The sequence below is a fragment of the Mirounga leonina genome, unplaced genomic scaffold (assembly GCF_011800145.1).
Source record: "Mirounga leonina isolate KUSES-001 unplaced genomic scaffold, KU_Mleo_1.0 Mir_53, whole genome shotgun sequence".
NCBI lineage: Eukaryota > Metazoa > Chordata > Mammalia > Carnivora > Phocidae > Mirounga > Mirounga leonina.
This window is the reverse complement of record NW_023270807.1, coordinates 94,888,884-94,915,151: the sequence shown is the minus strand read 5'-3', so window position 1 is coordinate 94,915,151 and position 26,268 is coordinate 94,888,884. Positions and strand designations below refer to the sequence as shown.

The 26,268-nt window shown below is 38.3% G+C and overlaps 1 protein-coding gene and 1 pseudogene across 13 annotated transcripts in view; both read left to right on the top strand.

Annotated features, from left to right (window-relative positions):
- Nucleotides 1–26,268, top strand: part of PLAGL1 (PLAG1 like zinc finger 1) — a 108,541-nt gene that overhangs the window by 42,329 nt on the left and 39,944 nt on the right. For all 13 annotated transcript variants that reach the window (XM_034990883.1, XM_034990878.1, XM_034990876.1 and 10 more), the window contains exon 2: nucleotides 18,133–18,166. The gene's annotated coding sequence lies outside the window, so the exon portion shown is untranslated. The remainder of the gene's footprint in view (nucleotides 1–18,132; nucleotides 18,167–26,268) is intronic.
- On the top strand, nucleotides 3,976–7,974 carry LOC118000965 (annotated as a pseudogene).

The following is a 26,268-nucleotide window of genomic DNA, read 5'->3' as shown; positions in this document are numbered from 1 at the left end:
TACATAGATGTATGTCTGTGTGATCACCACCCAGATAAAAGATAGAATACATTTTTGTCCCTTTAAAAATTCCCTCCTGTCTCTTCTACTCAGTGCAGTCACTCCTCTCCCCCAGTCAACTACTGTCCTGACTTCTCTGAATTATTTTCAAATGTTCTTGAACTTCATATAAATGGAATCATATAGTGTGTGTGCGCGTGTGTGTGTGCATGTGCACGCACGCACTGGTTTCCTTTTGTTCACCGGATATTTTTGAGATTCATCCAAGTTGCAAGTGTAAGTAGTTTTTTTTTTTTTTTTTTAAAGATTTCATTTATTTATTTGAGAGAGAGAATGAGAGAGACAGAGAGCACATGAGAGGGGGGAAGGTCAGAGGGAGAAGCAGGCTCCCTGCCGAGCAGGGAGCCCGATGCGGGACTCGATCCCGGGACTCCAGGATCATGACCTGAGCCGAAGGCAGTCACTTAACCAACTGAGCCACCCAGGCGCCCTGTAAGTAGTTTTTTGTTTGCTTTATAGCAAGGGGTGGTAAACTGTGACCTGTGGGCCAATGCTAGCCCACAACATATTTTAGTATATAAAACTTCATTGGACATAAACATGTCCAATAGGGTTGAGTAGTTAAAACAGAGACTATAACCTACAAAGCCTAAGCTGTTTACTCTTTGGCCCTTTATAGGGCCAAAGAAAAAGTTTGGTGACCCTCTTCTGTGGTATTGTATTATGTGGGTGGACCACAATTCATTTGTCCATTCTCTTGTTGATTTGAGTTGTTTTCTGGTTTGGGTCATTATTAATACAGTTTCTGCAAATGTTCTTGAAATTGCCATTGGCAAACATATACTCCTGTTTTATGGATATATACCAAGGAGCTAAATTGATGGTCTTAGGGTAAGTTGATTGCACTCCTGTGAATATTAATAATGTTGAATATCTTTTTATATCTTTTTTGACCATTCAGATTTCTTTTGTGAAGTGCTGTTCAAATCTTTTGCCTACTTTTTTAGCAGGTTATCTTCTGTTAATGATTTTAGTTCCTTGTATATTCTGGATAGGAAATCTTTATCAGGTACATGTTTGCAGATAATTTTCTACCTATCTAAAGTTTGCGTATTTATTCTCCTACTGTTGCCGTTGGATGAGCAGACTTACTCTTGTGAAGTCTAATCTATTAGTGTTATGGGTGGGGGTGGAGAGTGCTTTTTTGCACTCTGCCCACAGATTTTCTTGCCACCCTCATTTTTGCCTATCCTGAAGGTCCTAAATACATTTGCCTATGATTTCCTCCAGAAACTATAGTTTAGTCCTCACATTTGGGTGTTTGATTTATCTCTAGTTGATTTTTGTGTGTGGTATGAGATGGGGGTTGTCAAGATTTTCCATATGGACATTCAGCTGCTCCACATATTTATTGAAAAGCCCTTTCTTTTTCCATTGAATTGCAGCGGTCCCTTTGTTGAAAATGAATGATCATACATTTGGGTCTGTTTCTGGACTCCATTCTGTTCCACTTAGACTACTTATCAATTCTTCTATCAATATCATACTTTATTGTAGTTTATAGTAAGTCTTGACATATGGTAGTGTAAGCCCTTCAATTTTTTTATTTTTAAGGATTGTTTTGGCTATTTAAGTGCTGTCCATTTCCATATAAATTTTGGAATCAGCTTGTCAACATCTATTTAAAAAGTCTACCAGACTTTTGACTGGGATTGCATTGTCTCTACAGAACAATATTAGGAGAATGGAGATCTTAAGAGAATCTTCCAATTTATGAACATGGTGTGTCTCTTCGTCATATAAGTTCTTCAGTTACTCTCACCATTGTTCCGTTTTTTAGTATAGGGGACTTCTGCATTATTAAAATTATTTCTAGGCATTTGAGTTTTTGATGCTATTGTAAATGGTACCTTTTTTTCAGTTTTGTTTCCAACCATCTTGCTAATATATAGAAGTACAATTGACTTTTGTATATTGAGCTTGTATTCTGTGATTTCACTAAATTCATTTTTTAGTTCTGGTAGTTTGTAGATTGTTGGAGATTTCCAAAATGCACAATATCATCTGAAAAAAAAAAAAGTTTAACTTTGCCTTTCTAATCTCTATTCCTTTTTTCTTTTTCCTGCCTTATTGCACTGGTTGGGAACACCAGAACAGTATTTAACAGAAGCATTAAAATAGACATCTTTGCCTTCTCCTGACCTTAAAAGAGGATACCTCAGTATTTCACTATTAAGAATGATGTTTATTGTATTTTTTTATAGATGCCCTTTACCAGATTGAGGAGACTTCTATTCCTGGCTTATTGACATTTGTTTTCACAAATGGATATTGAATTTTTAAAAAATTTTAATTATAAAATGATATTTGAATTACCAAAGATTTGTAAAGATAGTATAGAGTGTTGCTATACACCCTTCACCCAGCTGCCTCTAATGTTAACATCTAACATAACCATGCTACATTAATAAAGTTAAGAAACCTTGGCACAATACTATTAACTAAATGACAGACTTCATTCAGATTTCCCCAGTTTTTCCACTAGTGTCCTTTTTCTATTCCATAATCTAATCCGTAGTCCATATTGCATTTAGTTGTCATGGCTTTCTAGTCTACTCCAATCTGTGGAAAAGTTTGTCTTTTAGACATGGCCACTTTTTTTGTACAGTGTCCCTCATTTTGGGTTTGTCCGATGTATTCTCACAATTAGACTGAGGTTATGGACTTTGGGAGATGAATACCACGGGAATGTTGTGCTCTTTCCATTGCATCATATCTGGGGGCACAGGATATCCCCACCAACATGTTAACCGTAATCATGTAGTTTAGACGGTGTCTGCCCAGTTTCTCCATTGTAACATATTACTACTTTTTCCTTGTACTCTATTTTGTTAGAAGTCCACATTCAAAGGGAGGAAAGGGAAAAGGTATCAAATTATTTGTGGATTTATGTTAAAACTACCATGGGTAATTAATAAATATTCTGAGGGAGATGTTTTGAGGTTGTACAAATGTCCTATTTCTCAAAGTTTAGCCCACTAATTTTAACATTCAACTGATCTTGCCTGCAACAATTATTATTGTGGTATTCCAATGGTGATTTTCCATTTCCTTCATTCTTTTTACATTTATTACCTGGAATTCTGACTCTGGAGCCAGACTGCCTGGGTTCAATTCCTAATTCTGCCTCTTCCTTGCCATACAGTGTAATCTTGGACAATTCTCTATATTTGGATTTTCTCATCTATAAAATGTAGATAACAAGTGTCTACCATGGAAGGTTGTTGAGAGGATTAAATGAGCTAATACACAGAAAGGGCTAAGCATTGTGCTTAGCCCCTAGGAAGCACTCATTTTTTTCTTTATTTCTTAATGTAGTAGGTTTTCTCATTTTAATTATTTTAATAGTTATATAAATTATTATGTACTCTTGAGTGAACCTTACATATATTCATATGATATGAATTTAACTTCCTAATTTTTTTTCGTGTAATATCATGAGTCATACAATGGTGTTTTTTGGTTTTGGGGTTTTTTTGCTATAGCAAAAAACATACTGATAGATTCCTAAAAAAAAAAAAAAATTACACAGAGCTTAGCAACTGAAGTGGCAATATTCCCAACTTTCTAGAGTGATTTGTATCTGAGTCTTTTGGTAAGATAGCTCTTGCAAATGAATCTTTTAAAATATTGAATTTGAGCAAATCCAAAACTTGGCATGTATTGTAAAAAAAAAAAAAAATCAATAGAAAGGAAAAAATGAATTTAGCTTTTCTGCATGTTCCACCATGAACATTATATTATTGTAGAGGTTTCAGTATTTGGAATATTTAAAAGGATTCGTTTGCCAGCAGTATATACTGAGTGCTTTTGATGTGCCTGGCAATATGTTTTGCTGCTTTTGGATACTTCTTTGCTCTTGAGGAGCTTATGAACTGGTCAGTCATTTTAAAAAAGTTGAAGGCAGGCCCACTTGAATAATCAGGGAAACTCCATGTCTGTTCATTTTTTTAAAGTTGATAAAATTGAACTCTAATATTTTTCCTGGTTTTTTCTTTTTTCATTCAGCATGTTGGGTTAGGCCCTTATTATCCTATATTTACCTGTATTGAGATTTTCCTTCCCTGCTTTTGTGTAGAGTGATCACTGGAGTCAGTTCCTGAAAAGAACCCCTCGGTGATATCCCAGGACTTGAGAAAACAGGTCCTTGACTTCTTAGTCCTGACTGGTCCTTTTCTATCTAGTCCCAGCTTGTTCTACTAGCCTTGTAGTCTTACTCTTAGAATTAGTCCAGTGGCACAGTTAGTCTTAACAAATCTGAACCTGAAGTCACTGCACTGTTTTTGGGGCTAAACTTTAATTCATGCCGTTTTCTCTGCCTTAAGTGGGTTTTCCAAAACTTTTCCAGGCTTTGTTCAGAGAATAGTCACTCCACAATCCTCCTAGCTGGATAGGAACCCTATAATTTGTAATCTATAGCCCTTGTTAAATTCTTACCTTTCATCACCAATCTTTATATCTAAATGTCATTTCCAGTTGGTCAGGTTCTTAGAGGTAGGGTTCCAGTACCTACCGTGATACTTTGCATACAAAGAGCTATTGCTAAATAGCTACCGCTCTTAAATACCTACTATAATTGTGCTACAATTTTGCAAAGTAAGTATTATTGTCTCTGCTTTAAATTGTGAAGAAACTCAGTATCAAAGAGATTAAGAAACTTGCCCAATACTGTATAGTTAGTAAGTGGCAAAACTGGTTTGTCTGATTCAAAAGCTCTTGCTATTTCTTTTATGCCATACTGCCTTGGTACTAAAAATAAATAGTTAAAATTATTAAATAGGTGTATTTATGGTAAAACACACCATTAAAATTGCTTCACATACATTGCCAGTATGCTACGTGGAGTCTTGAGTAACAAGCTTAACTGCTGTGGACTGACTGATGTACTCCTACTCTTTTTCAGATTTGCCATACTAATGGATAAGGTTTGAATAGTCTAATTTTGACTTATCTTGGGGTCAGTGAAACAGACATAAGCAGAGTTTGCTTGGTCTTTGTTTTTAAGTAGATAATTTTGCTTTTACCTAATAACCTTTACTAAACAACTGATAAGGTAAAAATAGTCTGCGTATCTTTTATGAAGTACTTTTTCTACTGAGGTATAGAATACGTGGGGAAAAAACATATAAAATGTGCCAATCTTAAATATATAGCTTGATGAATTTTTATATATGTACATCTGTATAGCCACTAGATCAAGAAAGACAATTCCATCCATCCAGAAAGAGAAAATTTTCATGCACCTCCCAGCGAGTATCTCCGCTAGAGTCCATCCCTACAGATTAGTTGTGTCTATTGTTGGACTTTAAGGGTAGCCAAATAATATGTGTTCCTTTGTCTGACTTCTTTCAGCATAGTTTTTTGAAATTCATCCATATTAATGCACGTGTATATACTTTTTCTCATTCTTTTTTCTGTAGTATTCCATTGTATCAACATACCACAGTTTATCCACTCTGTTAACAGATGTTTGGGTTCTTTCTAATTTGGGCTATTACAAATAAAGCTGCTATGGGTGAATGGCTGGCGCAGGTCAGGTGGTCATGGCATTCCGACAGGCGTGGCAGCTGGTGGCCTGTGCCCTGGCAAGGGGCTCAGCCCCCGGCCCCCGTGCTCTTCTTGGCAGTGGTGTTGGGGAAGCCCTGTGTGGGTGGGGACACAGAGCTGCGCCCGCTCAGGGCGGCAGCGTGGATGGGGGCCATGTGCCACGGGTTAGGCATCTGTGACCCCAACTGGGACAGGCAAGAACCACAGTCCCTGGTCAACCTACAGAAGAGGAACCTGGACTCTGGAGAAGAGGAACTGGCATGCAGGCTGGACCTGTATGAAGCCAAGGCCAGGTGATGCATCTTTCTCATCAGGCACTCCCAGAACCACGTGGATGCCTCCCTGGAGAATGACCCACTCTGAAGCTCTTGGGTCATGAGCAGGCTGAACTAACTGGGCTCTGACTTGCAAATTTGGGGTGGAAATTTAATAAAATAGTCCAGTGGAACAGGTAGTCTTAACTAATCTGAACCTGATTAGTTAATTGTCCATTCCTCCATGAGCTATGCAATAGAAACCACTGATACCAGCAGCAAACACCTGCGAGGCATCTGCAAGGTCAGCACAGACCTGCTAAGGGAAGGCACCCTCATCGAGCCTGACCCACCCGTGCCCCACAAGAAGCTGGAGGCTGTGTTTATGCGGATGGAGCCTGGATTGAGGCCGCCATCCAGAACTATATCCACTGGGCAGATGCCAAGCGGCAGGAGGGCAGTTGGGAGACCTTCATTTGCCATGCCCGCGTCATCCGCTACATCATGTGCAGGGTGCGGCAGTTCCCTCCCGAAGGCTGGCTCTGCCTCTCTCTCAACAGTGGCCGCATCACCCCCCTGCTGGTCTGGCCTGATGGCTGAGTGGTGCTAAGGACCCTCGGGGACATGGGGTTCATGTCTCTGGACAAGATCTCCCAGCCCCAGGCTGCCTGAAGGACCCGCTCTCCTCAGCCCCCAGCCTGGCTCCTGCGGGTGTTGCCGAAGACCCAGCTCCTTCCCTGTCTTCCCTCCACAGGCTGTGCTGTGGTTACATTGCATTTTTCCAGGAGGAGAGTGAAAAAGGACAAATATCCGAAGTATCTAAAATGTGGCCTTTCAGTCCGTACTTCCTGCCCAGGATGGAAAAGGGAATTGTCTTGAGCAGGTCACTGATTTCTCTCTCATGGTTTTCTGCCTTATGTACGAGGAGGAGACCTCACTGATGCCGTCTGCAGGGACCATGGCCAGTCCACGTGAGGGTCTTAGGTTGTGACCACAGTTGGCCTCTGAGCCCCTCAAGGCTCATCAGCAAAGCCCATCAGTCAGGAGGGCCTCCAAGGAGCAGGGGCTGCCAGCGCTTCTATTCAGAACCTACTTGTCGTACATACTTTTCATTTCTTAAAACCCTTTTTTATCACTTAAATATTTAAGATTCTCCTCAACTGGGTTCTTGCTTTGGTAACCAGTGTCTCGGTCCAGAGTCCTGTACCTCTGAGGCTGTTGGATCTGAGCTCACCCATGTCGTTGGCCTTTCCCGGCTCCCAGCAGCACCTTGGCAGGCGAGGGAGGTGCCTGGGCCATGAGAGTGCCACGTTTCAATAAAATACTCCACAGCTCCGTCTTTGTCTCTCTGTTAATCCTTCATGCTTACAGGTTGAACTATTTAGGCATGACATGTCCATCCTAAATATTCTGTTAAGAGAAACTACAATTTCTGTGAAGTGGTTGTGAACATTTTCTGCAATCAGTGCAACAAATTGGGATATTTGATCCATTTCTCTTGGAAATAACTTTGATCCATTTCTCTTGGAAATAACTTTTTCCAAAATAAAATTTTACCTTACTGAAATAAAAACACACACACACACACACACACACAACCCAAAGCTCCTATGAATAGTCCTACACAGATCTTTTAGTGACATTTGCAGTATTTTACTTGTATGTCAGACTAGAATTTTAAAGTCCCGGGGTAGCCATGTATTAATCTTAGTAAATTCTGCCAGGTAACCACCAGTGAATGAGTAAGAGTACCCTCCCACCAGCAGTGGGAGATGTAGTTCACATTTTCACCAGCACTTGATCTTACTATTCTTTTTCATTTTAAGCCCTCTGGTGGATGTTAGCTGGTAGCTCATAGTTTTCTTTTCCATTCCTTCATTATTAATGTTGAGCACTCTTTCATATATTTTATGCAGTACTTATTCAAGTCTTTTGTGTATTTTTATTGGGTTGTTTGTCATCTTATTGATTTGTAGGAATTCTTTATATTTTAAATTAGAGTCCTTTGTTGGATGTGTGTATTGCAAATAGCTTCTCAGCCTGTGACTTTTTTGATTTCACTTTTTTTAAAGATTTTTTATTTTATTTATTTGAGAAAGAGAGAGCACAAGAGGGGATAGGGTCAGAGGGAGAAGTGGCCTCCCCACTGAGCAGGAAGCCCAATGCGGGACTCGATCCCAGGACTCCGGGATCACAACCCGAGCCGAAGGCAGTCACCCAACCAACTGAGCCACCCAGGTGCCCTTGTTTTCACTTTTAATGATGTCTTTTGATAAACACAATTTCCTAAATCCAGTTTATCAATTTTTTGAATACCATGTTTGTGTCCTGTTTAAGAAATCTTTGCCCATTCCACAATCATGAAGAGCTTCATTTTCATTTCACAGGTCTGTGTTCCCTTCTAGGATTTATCACAATACTTTTTTGTATGATGTGAAATAAGAATCTAGGTTACTTTTTTTTTTTCCCCCACTGTAGAAATCCAGTTGTTCTAGAATCATTTTTTTTTGAAAAGAATTTCCTTTCTGTCTTTGAGTTGCAGTGGTGAAAATCTGGTTTCCATCCGTGTGGGTCTGTTTCTAAACTTCTTTTCCTGGCTTATAGACAGTCACCTTCTTGCTGTGTCCGTCCTCTCCTCTGTGCATGTGTGGGGAGAGAATAGTCTCTGATGTCTCTTCCTCTTCTTGTAAGGACACAAGTCCCACCCTTATCTCATTCAATCTTAGTTGCCTCTTCTTTAAAGGCCCTGTCACCAAATATAATCATGTTGAAGGTTAGGGCTTCAGCATAAGAATTTTGGAGGGATACCATTTGATCTCTGACATTCTGCTCTCTAGCCCCCTAAATTCATGTCCTTCTTGCATGCAAAATACATTCATTCCATCCCAATAGCTCCAAGAGTCTTCACCCATTCTAGTATCAACTCATAAGTCTACAGTCCAAAGCCTTATCTAAGTATCATCTGGGGTGCCTGTCTGGTTCAGTCAGTAGAGCATGTGACTCTTGATCTCAGGGTCATGAGTTTGAGCCTCACATTGGGTATGGAGCCTAAAAATATCATCTAAATCAGGTATGGATGAGACTTGAAGTAAGATTCATCTTGAAGCAAAATTCCTCTCCCACAGTGAACCTGTGAAACTGAACAGATGAGGGGGTTCCAAAATACAGTGGTGGGACAGAGTAGGATAGAAGAAAGGGATTGGTGGGTCCCAAACAAGGCCAACATCTAGCAAGGCAAACTCCATTTGATTTTAAAGCTCAAGAATAATCCTCTTTGGCTTCACAATCTGCCCTCTGGCCCCATAGCCCTAGGCAATGGCCCCACCCCTGAGGCACTGGGTGGGGACAGCCTGACCCACTGAAACCAAGGATGGAGCCCCACCCTCTTAAACCAAGGAGGAAACAGCCTTGCCCTTTGGGGCTGTAGTGGGAGTGGAAGTGAGGATGTCTGAATTGCCCTGGGGTCATTCTTTCCTTTTCATGAGGAATAAAGCATCTTTGCACCAAATAGTTCTATGTCTAGTCCTATTCAATCTCAGAAGTCCAAAGCCTTCCTTTATTTCATCCTGACTGTTCTGTTTGGTCCAAACGGTCAGAGTCTCTGCTGGTATAATCCCATTTCTGTTCCTAGCTTCTGCTGATTTGGCTAAATAGTAACTCCAGGGGTAATCTCCTCATGGAGTCATTGTCCAGCCACACCCTTGGTAAACCCAGGACATGCTTTCTCATTTTTTGCAATATGGACAGACTGAGAATTTTTCCAAATCTTCAAGTTCTCTCTCTCTTTTTTTTCTTAATGATTCAATTTATCTCTCTCTTCTTGCATTCTATTCAAGCAAGAGGGAGAAGGTCTTATAAGGAGAAGCCAGGCTACACCCTCAACATTTTGATTAGAAATCTCTTCACCTAAACATCCACTTGCAAGCTTAACATTTCATCATTTGCAAGCTCTTCCACTAAACACTACAATACAATTCAGCCACATTCTTTGCCACTTTATAAGAAGGATCATCTTTCCTCTATTTCCAAGAGCATGTTCTTCATTTACATCTGAGTTCTCACCACAATCCCCTTTAACGTTGTATTTCTTCAAGGCTGTCTTGGTTTTTTCTAGAATGCACCTCAAAACCCTTCCAGCTTCTACTCTGTTCCAAAGCCACTTCCACATTGTTACTCAGCATTCCAATTCACAGTACCAAATCTGTATTATTCTGTCTAGACTGCCATAACAGAATTACCACGGCTTGGGTAGCTTAAACAACAGAAATTTATTTTCTCACAATTCTGAGAACTAGAAGTCCAAGTCCAAGTGCCAGCAAATTCAGTTTCTGAGGAGGCCTCTCTTCCTGGCTTGCAGATGGCCGCCTTCTTGCTGTTCCTCACATGGCTTTCCATCTGTACATGTGTGTGTGCACACACCTCACTTATATATACCTAACATATAATGATAAAACAAGGCAGTTAAATGTAGTAAAACTATCCCTTCCAGAAAAGGGGAACATAGGAGACACACTGGAGTCACTGGTCCATAGCAGTTCTGAAATCCTTCACGACAGATATTGGGACACCTTGGGGGAACAAAATGTTTTTTGCCTGGGGCTTGATTCTACCTTCTTGTTTGTTGTTTTCAGAGGCTCTGGTTCTTCCCTCTGGGGAGTTCTTTTATTTTCCTTAGTTCCTTATGAAATGGAGAGTAGAAAATTTGCTCCACTTGGAACGGAGCAGCCCTTTCTTCCCACTGCTTCCATATAGGAGGAGCCAAAGGGTCATTTTTAGACTTAAGCTGATAGACTGGTTCTCTTTGGCAGTGCAATTCCTCCAAAATCTAGAAGATTTAATTTTTTTTTTTTTTTTTAAGATTTTATTTGACAGAGACAGTGAGAGAGGGAACACAAGCACAGGGAGAGGGAGAGAGAGAAGCAGGCTTCCCGCTGAGCAAGGAGCCCAATGGGGGGCTCGATCCCAGGACCCTGGGACCATGACCCGAGCCAAAGGCAGATGCTTAATGACTGAGCCACCCAGGCACCCTTGGAAGATTTAATTTCTGTTTGTTTCTGATTAATTCTCTGTGCTGGTGAGCACATTTTCTTTTTCTTTTTCTTTTTTTTTCCCCTTTGTTTTGAGACTTGGTTCTCAGGTCTGCTGCATTGATTTGCTTTCTTACCTGTATAGTTCTTTCTAGACCAAAAGAAAGTTATTTGGGGACTGACTGGCTTCTATTGGAAAACTGTACCCTTAATCTGATCTTTTAACTCATCTTATCCAAAAAAAATGATTTAATAGTTATGTTATCTATCCTTGCCCTGAAGCAATTTAATTTTTTAAAAAAAGGGTTTTCCTGGGTCTATGACCCTCATTTAATGTCTCTATTAGTATGGGAGTTGAGAAGTTTAGTTCAGGTAACATTGCAAATCAGAAATGTCTGGAATCTCTGTGTTCCGCTTCACTTCTTATTGAAAACTGGATCGTTCTTCACTCATCCCTTTCTTGAATACCTTCCCAAATGCAGCCAAAAATAACCAATGCACATTTCAAATGTTTTGTTTTCTTACCTCTTCTAGAGCTGCAAGTTTATTAGGTAGGTAATCTGCCTTCTAAGGTACCAGAAACAAATGATTTATCAAATTTTTTGTCACAGTATAAAATACCTATCATCCTAGCCCTTAAGATCTGTTTCTTCGCTGCTTCCTGATCACTAAATATATTTTTAGTTTTTGCTAGAGAAGCATCCTACTTCTGGTACCAATTTCTGTGTAGTCAGGATGGGCTAAAGTTATGCTGTGCTGACAAGCCATCCCCAAACCCCAGTGGCTTTAGTGAAAGAACAGTTTATTTTTTCTCACACTAAACATCCATTGTGGATTTCTGGGAAACTGCCCCACACACTCAGTCTCAGGCCTATGGATGCACTCCATCTTGAATACTTTCTGTTATACTTGACCTTGATTGCCATGGAAGGGAAAGAGAATGTTAAATGGTCTTGTACCAGTAATTATTTATTAGCAGCCTAGAACTAGTCTAGTTAGTCACATGGCTGTGCCTAGCTGTAAGAAGTTAAAGCAGAAATATGAACAGAAGGAATTGTATCATATATCTGAATAGCTAAAAGTTATAAGTTAAGCTAATAGAGTATATATTTTACAGTTAATTTATCATTCTTGGGCAAATTTATCTTATATGACCTGGAAAACTATGTTTGCGGAATTTTTGGAGTCTTGAGGTTTCTGCATCTCTAGAATATGGCAGTGTAGGAAAGCTGGCCCATCTTCCCTTCTCTTCATGTTCCAGGCCCAGTTCTGCACCACAGAGGGCACACATTTAAGTTGTGTCCACCCCTTGCAAATAGCCACCCTTGGCTACCTCTTGGACCTAGAGCTGCATATACAGTGGCAAATCTGTCTTCATAAACCTAGGTCTGGGAAAGAGGGCTACACAGTCCCTACTAGCAGGCTTGAAGTTCTTTAGACAAGGAACCCTATGGTTCCAGGAATCTGCAGCATGGTCTAGGAGGGGAGTCTGGACATGGGTGGGTAGTCCCCTTAGACCCTTGACCTTCTTACTCTAGAGGGAAGGATTTGCTATGAACCCCTCCTATCCAGGTTTAAGAGCAATACTGAGCAAGTATAATGTCTATGTGCTTAAAAAAAGAATATGATATGGGTGAGCACACAAATCTGTATCATCCCTCATGCTTACTAATTTAGCTTCCTAGATAGAGCTGGGGAGGGAAAATGCTCTAGTCACCGAAGTTGAGTGTCCTGTCTTGACAACTATAATTATCATTACAAAGTCCCATTATGATATATAAATTAGTTTCTTATGTTTGCTTATAGCAAATTTGTATCAACTCTACGTTTTCTGATCTTATGGAAGTATTGGGATTGTGTTACACTTCTAAGTGATGTTCTTACCTTGTTACCATGTAAAAGGAACAACTGAGAAGCTGTGAGATCTAACCATCATGAAGGCAGGCAGCCTAGGTTGTAGAATCCAGGTGATCAGGTCAAATGCTGGCTCTGATACTTAAAATGTCTGATATTGGGAAAGTTTTCTGTTTCAAAGTTTTCTTATTTGTACAAAGGGAATAAAACCATCTATATTGAATTAAATAAAATAATATACACTAAGTGGTCTACAGAAAATATAGCTCAAGCAAAATTCTTTCTCAATGAAAAATGATGAAAAACAATGAGTTATTTTGGGGAGTAAGTCTGAGATTTAATGCAGGGAAGATGACCTAAGGGAAGAAAGAGGTGGGGTCCCTGGAAGATGAAGTTCTTAGTCTAATATCCTGAAAAGAAAGCTTTGGGGCAGCCCTGGGCTCTTGCTTATCTCTAAGGGAAGGTATGTCTTTACTATCTCAACCTAGTAATCTCTCTTGAGCTTCAGTGCCCTGATTTTTAAAATGAGGATAATAAGAATTGCTTTGATGACCTTGATAAGGATCTTTTGATAGAGTGGTGGAGATAAGAACCAGGGGAATGGGTTGGAAAGTGAATAGGTGAGGAAATGGGGATTATCTACATTTTCAATCTTTTTCAGAAGTTTGAGAAAGGTAGTCTGGGAATGTAGTGGGAGCTGGAGGGCATTGCAAGGTTAATGAAGGTTTTGTTTGTTAAAGATTGGGAAATAACAGATCGTGGTTGTATGTAGGGGAGAAGTATTTCTAGTAGAAAGGGAGAACATGATAATGTAGAGGAGACTTTGGAGAAGTGGGGTTGGTTGGTGCTAGGAAAGGAATTTCGTAGGGTTAGCATTGAAGAGATGAAATGCTGTATCCAATAGCTTTTTAAATTTTTTTTTTCCCCTTAGTGGAGTATAACGTGGGGATGTTCACAGAGACATAGGTGTATGTACAAGTGTTGGGAGTGAGGACACCAACTGGAAGATCGGGGAGAAAGCAGGAAATAACAGGAGTGGAGAAGTGTTCCAGAGTTGTGGGAAGGCTTTAGAATTCAACTGAGTTGGAGTTGATGGAGTTAAGAGTGAAGTCACTCTCCTTAGCTGTGAGACTCCCATCTCTGAACCCTCCATCTCCATTTCTACTGCAGTAGCTTTTCCACTCTGTTTTTGTGCATGGCTAATATCCCTGAGGCATTCTCCAGTCACACAGATGCCTGCCTGGGCTGTCCAAATTATCTGCAAGATACCATTTTTATTTGTCTAGCTCTCTGATTACAAAATTGCATAGGTTTTTAGTAGTCTATCCCTATTTTTTCCCTTAGGTGTGAAATTTTGTAGAGAGAGAGGTTTTTCAGAGATGACTGTATTATCTTCATCTCTGTATAAGGTCGTTGCAATTGACTGAATATGTCCCCCTAAATACATATGTTGAAATCTTAACCCCCAGTGTGATGATATTTGAAGGTAGGGCCTCTGGGAGGTTAAGTAGACCATGAGGGTGGAGCCTTCATGAATGAAATCAGTGTCCATGTGAAAAGAGTTAGCCAGCTCTTTTTCCACCACGCGAGAAGTTGGCAGTCTAAAACCCTGAGAAGAATTTTCCCCAGAACCCATCCATGCTGGCACCATGATCTTGGACTTCCAGCCTCCAGAACTGGGAGAAATAAATGTTTATCATTTAAGCCATCAAGTTTATGGTACTTTGTTACATGAACTAAGAATGGCATTGTTGGTTTTTTACATCCTAGGATTTTAAAAACTTTAATGTAGGTTAATAAGTTATATCATCTTCCTGGTAGGTAAATGAAGTTTAAAGGAAAGTGCTCATAATATTCTCTGATGATGGGTCCTACCTTCCAGTGAAGGTCTTCATTCCCTTCCCATGTCAGAGTCCAGGTTCCTGAAAACCAGAAACTCTGGTGAAGTAGAGCCTACCTGCCATTGTCTTTGTGCTCATGATTATGCTCATTAAAGGCATTTCTTGCATGTTCCTCTGTAGTTATTTACAAACCTAGTTGTACAGATATAGTCTCTATTAAAAATTTAAAAGTTAAGAAAACAGTGAACATGAACATAAATGTTATACCTGTGGTAACATGCAAAGAAACATGAAAAAAATTCAGTCAGTTTTGTGGAATGTTTCAGAATGAAGAACCACAGAATAACCATTCAAGTATTGTGCTTATACTGTATCTGCCAAGGTTACTATGTTTAGCAACCGTAAGTAAAAGGGACATTAGCACTTAGGAGTAATTACTATTACTTACCAAGACTTGGAAAATTTTCACTGTTTGTCATAGAAATTAATGGTAACACAAAATAACTTGATTTCATCATCCTAGGTTTCTTTGAGAGGTCATATAGCCTAGATGTTAAAAGCCTGGACCCAGGTGTCAGGATCAGTCATTTGCTAATTGTGTGATCCTGGGCAACTTACTAAAATGTTTGGTGTCTGAGTTTCCTCATGGGCCAAAAAGGGATAATATGGTGCATCCCTTGTAGGGTTGTTACAAAGATTAAATGAGATAATATATATAAAATACCTAGATTATGCCATGGTAAGCTCTTAGAGCTTAGAGGTTTCTGGTTAGAAAGATACTATATACTCTCTCAAAAATGGATAGACCCTGTAGGTAGAAAATCAATAAAGACATAGTTGAACATATTATCCCATCAATCAACTAGATGCAATTGACATCTTCAGATTACTTTATCCAACAACAATAGAATATATATTCTTCTCAAGCTCACATGGAACATTCACCAAGATAGATGACATTCTGGGCCTTAAAACACAAGTTTAAAAAAATAAAGATCATATGTTGTTTGCTCTCAGGCCACAGTAGAATTTAACTTGGAGATCAGTAATGTAAAGACAAGTAAGAAATTTCAAAATACAGAGGTTAAACAACACACTTTATAAAAGGTCAAAAAAGTATATCAAGAGAAATTTTAAACTATTTTGAACAAAATGAAAACATGACTTATCAAAATGTCAGATGCAGAGAAAGTGATGCTTAGAGGAAAATGTAGAGCATTGAATGCAAATAGTAGAAAAGAAGAAAGCCCTGAAATTAGTAATCTAAATTTCTACCTTAGGAAACTAGGAAAAAAAACACAAAAAACCCTAAATCTGAAAGTAAGCAGAAGAAAAGATGTAATAAGAATTAGAGCAGAAATTGGGATACCTAGCTGGCTCAGTTGGCAGAGTATGAGACTCTTGATCTCGGGATCATGGGTTCCAGCCCCATGTTTGGTGTAGAGATTACTTAAGAATAAAATCTTAAAAAAAAACAAAAAACAGAAATCAATGAAATTGAAAATAAGTATCCAAGAAAAGTAATGAAATCAAAAGCTGGTTCTTTGGAAAGATCAATAAAATTGATAAATCTCTAGGGAAGCTAAGAAAAGAAGGATACAAATTATTAATATCACAAAAGAGATATCATTTCATGTCCTTTGGATGTTTAAATAATAATAGAATACTATGAATAATTCAATGCCCATGCCTATATCTATTAATGATGTCAAATAATTAATTGCCTTTCAAAACAGAAAGCACCATGCCCAGGTGGGTTTACTGGTGAATTCTGCCAAACATTTAAGGAAAAAATTATGCCAGTTCTTCATAATCACTTTCAGAGGATAGAAGCAGAGGGAATACTTCCTAACTTATTTGGTGAGGCCAGCATTACCCTAATATCAAAACCAGACCAGGACATTAAAAAAAAACCCTACAAATCAGTATCCCTCATGAGTATAGATTCAAAAATCCTCATGAAATATTAGCAAATCAAATCTAACAATCTATAGAAAGAATTCTACATGATGACCAAAAGGGGATTATCACAAACATGCAAAGTTGGTTCAACATTCAAAAAAAATCAGTGTAATCTATCACATCAACAGGCTAAAGATGAAAAATCAGTTGATTGTACCAATAGATGCAGAAAAAGTGTTCGATATGATCCAACACCCATTCATGATAAAAAAAAAAAAAATCAGTAAACTAGAAATAGAGGGGAACTTCCTCAACTTGATAAAGAATATCTACAAAAGCCTACAGTTAACATCATACTTTATGGTGAGAAAGTAAAAGCTTTTCCATTATGATCAGAAATGAGGCAAGATGGTCTCTCATTGTTTCTTTTCAACAATGTCCTGGAATTCCTAGCTAATGCAATAAGACAAGGAAATAAAAGATATACAGATTGGAAAGAAAGAAATAAAACTATCTTTGTTCACATGATATGATTACTTGTGTAGAAAAAACAAAAGAATTGACCGACAAAAAACCTGGAACTAATAAGTAATTAATAGCAAGGTTGCAGGATATAAGGCTAATATACGACAGTCAGTTGCTTTCCTATATACCAGTTGTTGAACAAATGGAATTTGAAACTAAAAACATCTTCCCCTCAATTTTGCTATAAACCTAAAACTGCTCTAAAAGAATAAAGTCTTTTAAAATATATGTTTGAAAGTATGGAATCTGATTCAGGCAAGACTGTTAGCTTACCTTTCACCTTTTGACTTTTGAAGTGAATAGTTTGTTATGATAACAATGAGTAAAAGAAATTCTCTCCAGACTTTTTCCCTTTAATTAAAATGTATTCTTTAATGCAGAAAAATGGAATTTTTTATTCATGATTTGACATATACTAGGTAGTAGTCTTTTATGCCCAGTGAGTAAAATACTTATCGCTCACAAATGGATGTTGCTGTTTTAATGTTAAAAATATATAAGGGCGCCTGGGTGGCTCAGTCATTAGGCGTCTGCCTTTGGCTCAGGTCGTGATCCTGGGGTCCTGGGATCGAGCCCCACATCGGGCTCCCTGCTCGGCAGGAAGCCTGCTTCTCCCTCTCCCACTCCCTCTGCTTGTGTTCCCTCTCTCGCTGTGTCTCTCTCTGTCAAATAAATAAAATCTTAAAAAAAAAAAATAGATATATAAGAGGTTAGGGACAGAAGGGGGTTGTGGGGAGGGCGGTGGGTGTGCTTATAAAAAGGCAACATTGAGGGATCCTTGTAGTGATGGAACTGTTTGGTATCTTGACTATGGTGGTAGATATGTGAACCTACAGGTAATAAAGTTCTGTAGAACTAAATGCATACACAAATAAGCATAATGAAACTGGGAAATCTGAAAAGACCAGTGGATTGTAGTAATATAAATATATTTATTGTGATATTCTACTTTAGTTTTGTGAAAAGTTATCATTGGGGGAAACTGAGCAAAGGGTACTCAAGATCTCTCTCAAAATCATGTATGAATCTACAGTTATTGCAGTAAAATTAAAAAATGCATGTGCAACTATTATATAAAACTATTAAATGATTTTTAATATTTTTTTTGTTTTTGTTTTTTAGGTTTCTGCCTTGTTGATAAATCCTCATTGGTTTTGTAAGTTGACATTTTAATTTTTTTTATTCTCCACCCCCAACATTTTGTATTTTCTAATTACATAAGAGTGCTTTTCTAGAGCACCTGGAGCAAAAATTGGAGCAAAACTCTATGATTTGGTTCTTACATTATTTTAAGGTCTGTTTCACTTTTTCTGATACCATTAGGTGATAGTTACTTTGAGGAAGTTTGAATTACACATCTTAGGCTAGTGCCAGCTGTTTCTGTGGAGTGACTTCCTACCAGGGTTATGATTAGCAGGAGTAAAGTGCCATCTGTGGAGCTGAGGTTGTATATACATCCATCCTGTTGGACATCACGGTCTTCACACAGAACATCTTGGTGGCTGATAAGAGGGACACAACACCCTGGGAGAAAGCCACTGGTGTAAGTGGTTTGACTAGTGAGATAAAATGAATTCTGCTTCATTTACATGTGAAAATCTGGCAATTAGATGAAATAAGGGCAGGATACCAGGCTGGGAGAATTTAACTTTATTCCCATTTTATCATTTGAAGTAGCTATCTTGCTATTTTGTAACTTTTTCTTTGTTGTATATTGAAAAAAAATTAGAACTCCTGTTTTAATAATGGGTAGAGTTTTTTTTTTTTTTTAATTCCATGAAATGCAAACATTTGAAGTAGGAAAATTGGGACAAACATTTTTAACCTGAGAAAATAAATTATTCTCTATATAACTGAAAACATATTACATTATTAAGTGGGTTTTACTCGGCCACTTTCTTAGAAAAGAGACTGTGTTGCCACTATGGAAAAAATAAGGTTATGAACCATAATGTGCAGTCACTAGTTTTGATTTATCTATGTTGTCATTTTGATGAAGAACTGAAATATGCTAAACTAATTTTAAGGACATCTTTGAGAAATATTGTCTGAAGATGGCTTTGTTTTTCATCATGTTAGCAATGGAGGATAATATTGTTACAAAGTAGCATTTGGGGGATTTGCATTCTCTGACAGTGTCTAAATCGGTTTGAATCAAATCAGGTTTTGTTTCACCTATTTTGAGGCCACTGGAAGACCCCTCTAATACAGACTTCCCCAAAGTATATGCCTTAGAATACTCATTCCTTTGGATGTTAACTGATGTTATATGGGAAAGGGACCTATGGTCATGTAAATTTGGGGGGAAAAACTGAGTTAAAATTAGACTTATTTCCAACAACTGATTATCTAAGACAGCCTATGGTCTGTGGTGTTTCTCAAACGTATTTCTCAATATAACCCCAGTGTCAGCAAATATGCCATAAGACTGGTGCTCCATGAAACATTTTTGGGGAAATAGTGCTTTAAAATTTAGGAAATTGGTAAAAATGACAGGATCTCTTGTACATTTTTCACAATGATGGCAAAAGAAAATAGGACATTGGAGTTAGAATGGAAGAAATATAACAAGACTGTGAAGTATTGTAAAACAGTTGACATGCAACTAAGCATTAATAATTATTATCGATAAAAAACAATTTTTTTAAATCTTGAAAGTAAAAATATTCTTCCTTGTTGTAGTCACTTACTAATTCCCACATCATTCTCATTTCTTGAAGATTTAGCTCCTGACTCACTGTCCTCCTCTCCAAGACTAATGTGTCCTAATTCTTGGTGATTTTATGGCCACCTTGGGGTCCTTCCAATACCCTGATTTCTCACTTCCTTAACTTCCTCTCATTCAGTGATCTTGTTTCCCAAATGACTTCAGCCATGTCCTCCCATGGTCATATTGTGGACTTAGTCATTAGCAGTAATTGTTTCCCTCCATGATCTTGATTTTAAGCATCCCATTCTCCACCAGTCCCCACTCCCACCAACAAATTTTTAACTCCACCTGGACATTTCCTTACTCAATGTCAATAGCCTCTACGCTATCATTAAAATCACCCATTTATCCCCCTCTCTTATTCCTCCTTCTCGCTTTGCTGCCCTTAGCTATCTAAATCCCAAAGACGTAGTCTGTCTCTTACATGCCTGTAGCTGCCCAGCTAAACACAGCTGGAGAAAAGTACCTAGCCATCCTCACTAGTCTTACTTTAACTATTTTGATTACTAATCTCAGGGGGGCTCTAATGTGTTCTGGCAATTTGGACAATTAATTCCTAGGATAATATTTAAAACCTATTTCTCTATAAACTTCCAATTCCTCTTCTTCTATTCTCCTTTTCACCTGATGACCTTGTTTCCTTTTTCACTGATAAAAATACCCAAAAGAGAACTTCCACAAGCACCCATCATCACATCTACCCAACCACCTGCACCTTACATCCTGCCTTCTCTTCTTCCTCCCTGGGTGAACTGCACAAATCTAATCTAAAGCTTACTCTTGTACTTATGTCCTTAGATTCTGTTTCCTTTCCCCTACTCAAGGATATTGCTATAGCAGTTGTCCCTTTTTCTCCCCTGCATTATGGATTTCCCCCTTCCTTTACTTAATTATTTAACTCCCATTCCCCCTAGTTACCAATCCATCTCATTTCCATTTCCTTTTACACAATTTTTCGGTCTTTCTGTTCAATCTTTCTTGATCCCATTTCAGTCAGGCTTGATTCTCACCATTCTACCAAAACTGTCTTGAGCGTCACCAATGACCTCCGTGTTGCAAATCTGACAGTTCTCAGTCCTCATCTTACCGGACCTATCAGTAGAATTGACCCAGTCAGTCACACTCCTCCCTAGTGTTATGAGTCGCCACACTTTCCCAGCTGCCTTCAGTTACCATGACCACTTATATCAGTCTTTCATGCAAATATCTCTTCATTGCCCTGACTTCCAAACACTGGGTGACCCAGGGCAGTTCCTGCACTGTTTCTCTCTGCCTCCATTCACTCCCTAGCTAAGCTGATTCAGTTTCATGGCTTTAACTACACACATATGCTGGTAACTGCCAAATTTATATCTCCAGTATGAACCTCTCTCCTGAACTCCACATTTAAAGATCCAAATGCTGAATGTCTGATACGCATATCAGACCTAACATGTCCACAATTAGGTTCCTCTCCACTCTCATCCAGACTTTCTTCTTCGTTACTCTTCTAATCTCTGTAAATGGTAACTCTATTCCTCCATCTTCTTAAGCTATACTCTTTAGCACCATTATCATTTCTTCTTTTTCTCACCTTCTACATATCTAGCTGTCAGAAAATACTATCAGCTCTACCTTAGATATATCCAGAAGAGGACTGCTTCTCACTACCTCTTCCACTATCATACTGGTCCAAACCTTCATCATCTTTTTATTAAAATAGCCTTCTTACTGGTCTCCCTGCTTTTATACTTTCTCCCCTATAAACTGTTCTCCAAACAGCAGCCAGATAAATTATTTAAAACTCTCAACTCTGATCGTTACTTCTCTGTTCTAATGACTCCAGCCAGTGCTTCTCTTTAGAGGTTTATCAACTTAATATGGGCCCCCATTACTTTTGACCTAACCTTTTACTGCCCCACCTCACTCACTGCTTTAGCCATACCAGTATTCTTGTCCCAAGTTGGGGTTTTTCAGTTATTGTTGCTACAGAAAGCCATAAGGCTTGCTTCTTACCTCCTTCAGATCTTTGCTAAATTGTCATCGCACCTAGGCCTTTCCTGACCAGCCTGTTCTGAATTGCCACTATTTCTCCTTGCCTTACCCTCTTAGTGCTCTTTATCTCTTCAGTACTTTAGTTTTAAATCACCATCTGATATATATTTTGTTTGTTTGTCTTACCTTCCTTTGACAATGAACTCCACAAGGAAGGGAACTTTGTGTGTTTTGTTCAGAAAGAGGAAAGTGGAATAAGGGAAAAGGATTGTGTAGTAGGTACTGACTTTGCCTAACATGCCTTTCTCTTGTTGCCTCCTGACCACAAAGATGGGTACGTGACTCATATTGGGGCAGTCTTTGTATCTTGTCCTTCTGGTATTCTAGTCCTGGGATGGGCATGTGATCCAAGCCAGGCCAACTGGAGTTTTCCATGGGACTTCGATTTTTCTGACTGGAGGTGGCAATAAAGAAATAATTCCTATCTTGTTATGGGTCCTTTTAACTGTTAACAGACCATTAGACAAAAGAGAGATACAGCCGTACACTATAATGCCTTTGGAACACTTACAAAAATTGCCCATATACTAGGTGATCAAAAAAATACAGAAAGAATATTAGAGCAGATGCAGGGGAGAATAAGAAAGTTTTAAGTGAATACTATATAAAGTTCTATATAAATAAACTTTGAAACTTTCAGTGTGTAAGACGCTAAAGGTTATTTTGACCTAGTTTGCCTGTCAGATTGATAAATTCTTCCTAATGTTCACGTAATAGTTATTTACATGCTACATGACTTCCACAGCTCAGAAAGATAAAATAGATATGTTCAAGAGACTTATGTAACCCTCATTAAAACGTAATGGCCAGTGCAAAAATTTTAAAATATTGTCAGTTATGAGAATAAATGTAAAAATCTGCAAATAAGATTTTAAAAAGAACTATCTACTCTGACCAAGTGGGACTTATCCTAAGAGTACAGAAATGCTTCAACATTTGGGAATCTTATGCACAAATACACTCTACAATAATTTTTTTAAAGTGTGAACTTAGGGGCGCCTGGGTGGCTCAGTCGTTAAGCGGCTGCCTTCGGCTCAGGTCATGATCCCAGGGTCCAGGGATTGAGCCCTGCATCGGGCTCCCTGCTCGACGGGAAGCCTGCTTCTCCCTCTCCCACTCCCCCAGCTTGTGTTCCCTCTCTCTCTGTCAAATAAAATAAATAAAAAAAAAAAAGTGTGAACTTAGAGTCCTATGGGACATTTAATAACATTTAACACCCATTTTTGGTCATCTTTTAGGGATAGTACTTATTGTGGATGTAAAACATTTGTTTTGAACCATTAACACATTTATTAATAGTAAAGCTCACAAAAAATTTCCATCAAAATCAAGAGTAGTGACATGATGTCTGCTAACATGGTAGTTTAAGTTCTAGCCAGGCAGTGAGACAGAAAAGTAACAAGTAAAGTTATTAGAAGATGAGATAACATTAAAATCTTTTTTTTTTTTTTTTTAAGATTTTATTTATTTGAGAGAACACGCACAAGGGAGCACGAGCAGGGGAAGAGGAAGAGAGAAAGGGAAAAGTAGACCCTTCGCTGAGCAGAGAATCTGACGTGGGGCTTGATCCCAGGACCCTGAGATCATGACCCAAGCCCAAGGCAGACCCTTAACTGACTGAGCCACCAAGGCGCCCCACACTAAAATCTTATAGGCAATATGATGGATAGAGCTGTACAGTTCTGAAAATCAATTATAAAACCCTTAGAATTAGTGCAATTCCATAAGTAGTTAGAGAAATGATGAATATATGTTTAGTGGCAATAATTGGAGGCTTAAGATAATAGGTTCATTTCTTATGGCTAGTGAGAAACTAACATACTAAGAATAACTCAAATAAGAAATGTGTATTTTCAGAATTTCCTACAGTAAGTATGTATAGCATTGTTATGAGAAAATAAATAATATCTTAAGAATATGTTTTCAGTACTTAGATGTAAGAAAATTCTAGTGCTAGAGCTCAAGCTCAGCTGAGTTTTGTCAATTGTAGGCTTTCCCAGATAATTCAATAAGGAAGTTTGAATGCTTGATTTTAGAACTTTTGTTAGATTAAACATGATTAAAAAGCAGCTAAAATCTCAATCATCTGTATATTTTGAAGTATTGCTCAGAGAAAAACTAGGTTTGAAATTTCTTCTAAGAATTTTCATTTTCTTTTTCTGTGCTTGTTTGATTAGAAGTTCTTTGGTAAAAAATGAATAGATCTTGGGATGTCTGGGTGGCTCAGTTGGTTGAGCATCTGCCTTTGGCTCAGGTCATGATCCCAGGGTCCTGGGATCGAGTCCCACATCGGGCTCCTTGCTCAGTGGGGAGCCTACTTCTCCCTCTGCCTGCTCTGCCTGCTGTTCCCCCCTGCTGTGCTCTCTCTCTGACAAATGAATAAATAAAATCTTTTAAAAAAAATGAAGAGATCTTGATACTTTTAGTAAATGGCTCCTAATGCCATTTTGTTACTGAGGACTTGGAGTGTTCTATCATAATTTAGTTCCAAAAACTCTTTTTAAGAGCTATAAATTAAGGAGCAGACAGCATGGTGGAGAGTACAGGTTTTAGAATTAGGGTAGCCTGGCTTGAATTCTAACTGTGATGCCAATAAGTATGTGATTGTGAGCAAATTAATGAACCTTTCTTAGCCACAGTTTGTCTTTTATAAGACTGAAATAATAATAGCTCTGAGGATTATAAGGATTAATAGAGGTGATAGACCTCGTCATTAGCAATATTCAGTAACAATCTAATTCTGTATTGCTTAGTATTATGAGATACTAGTAATAAATTATTTTACAATGTACTTTATACAGAAGACCATCTCTTATTTGTTATATATCCCTAATTCTGAAAAACTATATATTTTTATGGATGAGAAAATGACTAAGAGACATGGGCTGCCCTGTAATGTGATCCCAAACAAGTCACTTTTTGCATTTTTTGAGCTTTCAGGTAATCTCTACATCTTAATGATGTAGAGAGGATGAAATGAGATAACGCAGACTTTTCAGTATTTACTTGTAAATATAAAGTACTAATGCAAATGTAAGGAGATCATACTGAGGGGACTTCCATGACTTCTAGCCATGGTGTAGTAACAGGAACTGGGTTCATTCTACTGCCTTAAACAACCAAAAAACAAAATAAAACCCCAAAAAGCCCATAAAATCTTTAAAACAGGTTTTCATACATTAGGCAACCATCGGCATAAGACTGAACCCTGAGAGAAGGGAAACAAATGATGTGCCCAAGGCCACAGTGTAAGAAGGGGAACCCAGACACAGCTCAGTGGTCACCCTGAATTGAGATGATAGAGTTGGGAATTCAAGGAGGCAGGTGCAGCTAGAATTTGTAGGACAGCATTCTAGAGAAGAGGGAGTTGCTCAAAGAGAACACTTTAGAGGTCATCAGAGCGTTCCCCTGGAGTCTTCAGCTGAGTGCCAATTAGTGCACACATATAAGAGAACTACTCAAGGCTGGGAAAAGAACCACTGGGAAGGAAAATGTAGATCACAGGTCAGGGAAGAATGTGTCCCACCAGACTAGAAAAACATTTTAATATAAGTGGCATAAAATGGAGTACTTGGAAGAGTATTGCCTCAGTAGTGAGGGAAAATTAATACTAGACTAAAGGTTGCTCTGATCCTTTCTAAAAAAAAAAAAAAAAAAAAAAATTCCTAAAAGTAAGCCATTAGAGAGTGATCATAAACTTTTTTGGTAAAGGGTAAGATAGGAAATATTTTAGGCTTTACAGGGCATATGATCTCTGTTGCAGCTACTAAGCTCTGCCACTATAATGATAAAGCAGCCTTACACAACATGTAAATGAATGAGGATGGCCAAATTCTAGTAAAACTTGATTTACAGAAATAGGCTGTGGGCCAGATTTGGCCTGTGGGCCACAAATTGCAGACTCTTGGTTTAAAGGTCAAATTGTTTCTAGTCGTTTAACTTCAGCCCAGAACAAAGCTCAAGGATATTTAAAGAACTGTAAAATATCCAGCACGTAACAAGGTAAAGTATGCAATATCTAGCATTCAATCAAAATTTACCAGATCTCCCAAGAAACAGGAAAATTCAATGGTGAAGAGAAAAATCAATCAATACAAGTAGACTCAGAGATGATAGATTTAATAAAGATAAATTTAATAAACAGATTTTTAAATATTTAGTAAACATCTTTACTAAACAAAGATATTAAAACAGTTTTTTTATACATATGCCCAAGATTGTGCTCAAGAAAGCAATAAGTTTAAGGAGAGACATGAAAGCTATAAAAAAAAAAAAATCCAAGTTGAATAGAGGCAACATAAACATCTGAAATGGAATATCCACTGGATAAGATTAACAGCAGACTAGACATTGCAGAAGGACTTTGTGAGTTGGGAATATAGCAATAGGAATTATACAAAATAAGACATACACATACAGTGAAAAACCAAACAGCTCATCAGTGAGCTATGGGGCAACTTCAAAACAGCCAAATATATGTATAATTGGAGTCTCCAAAGGAGGAAGGTAACAGA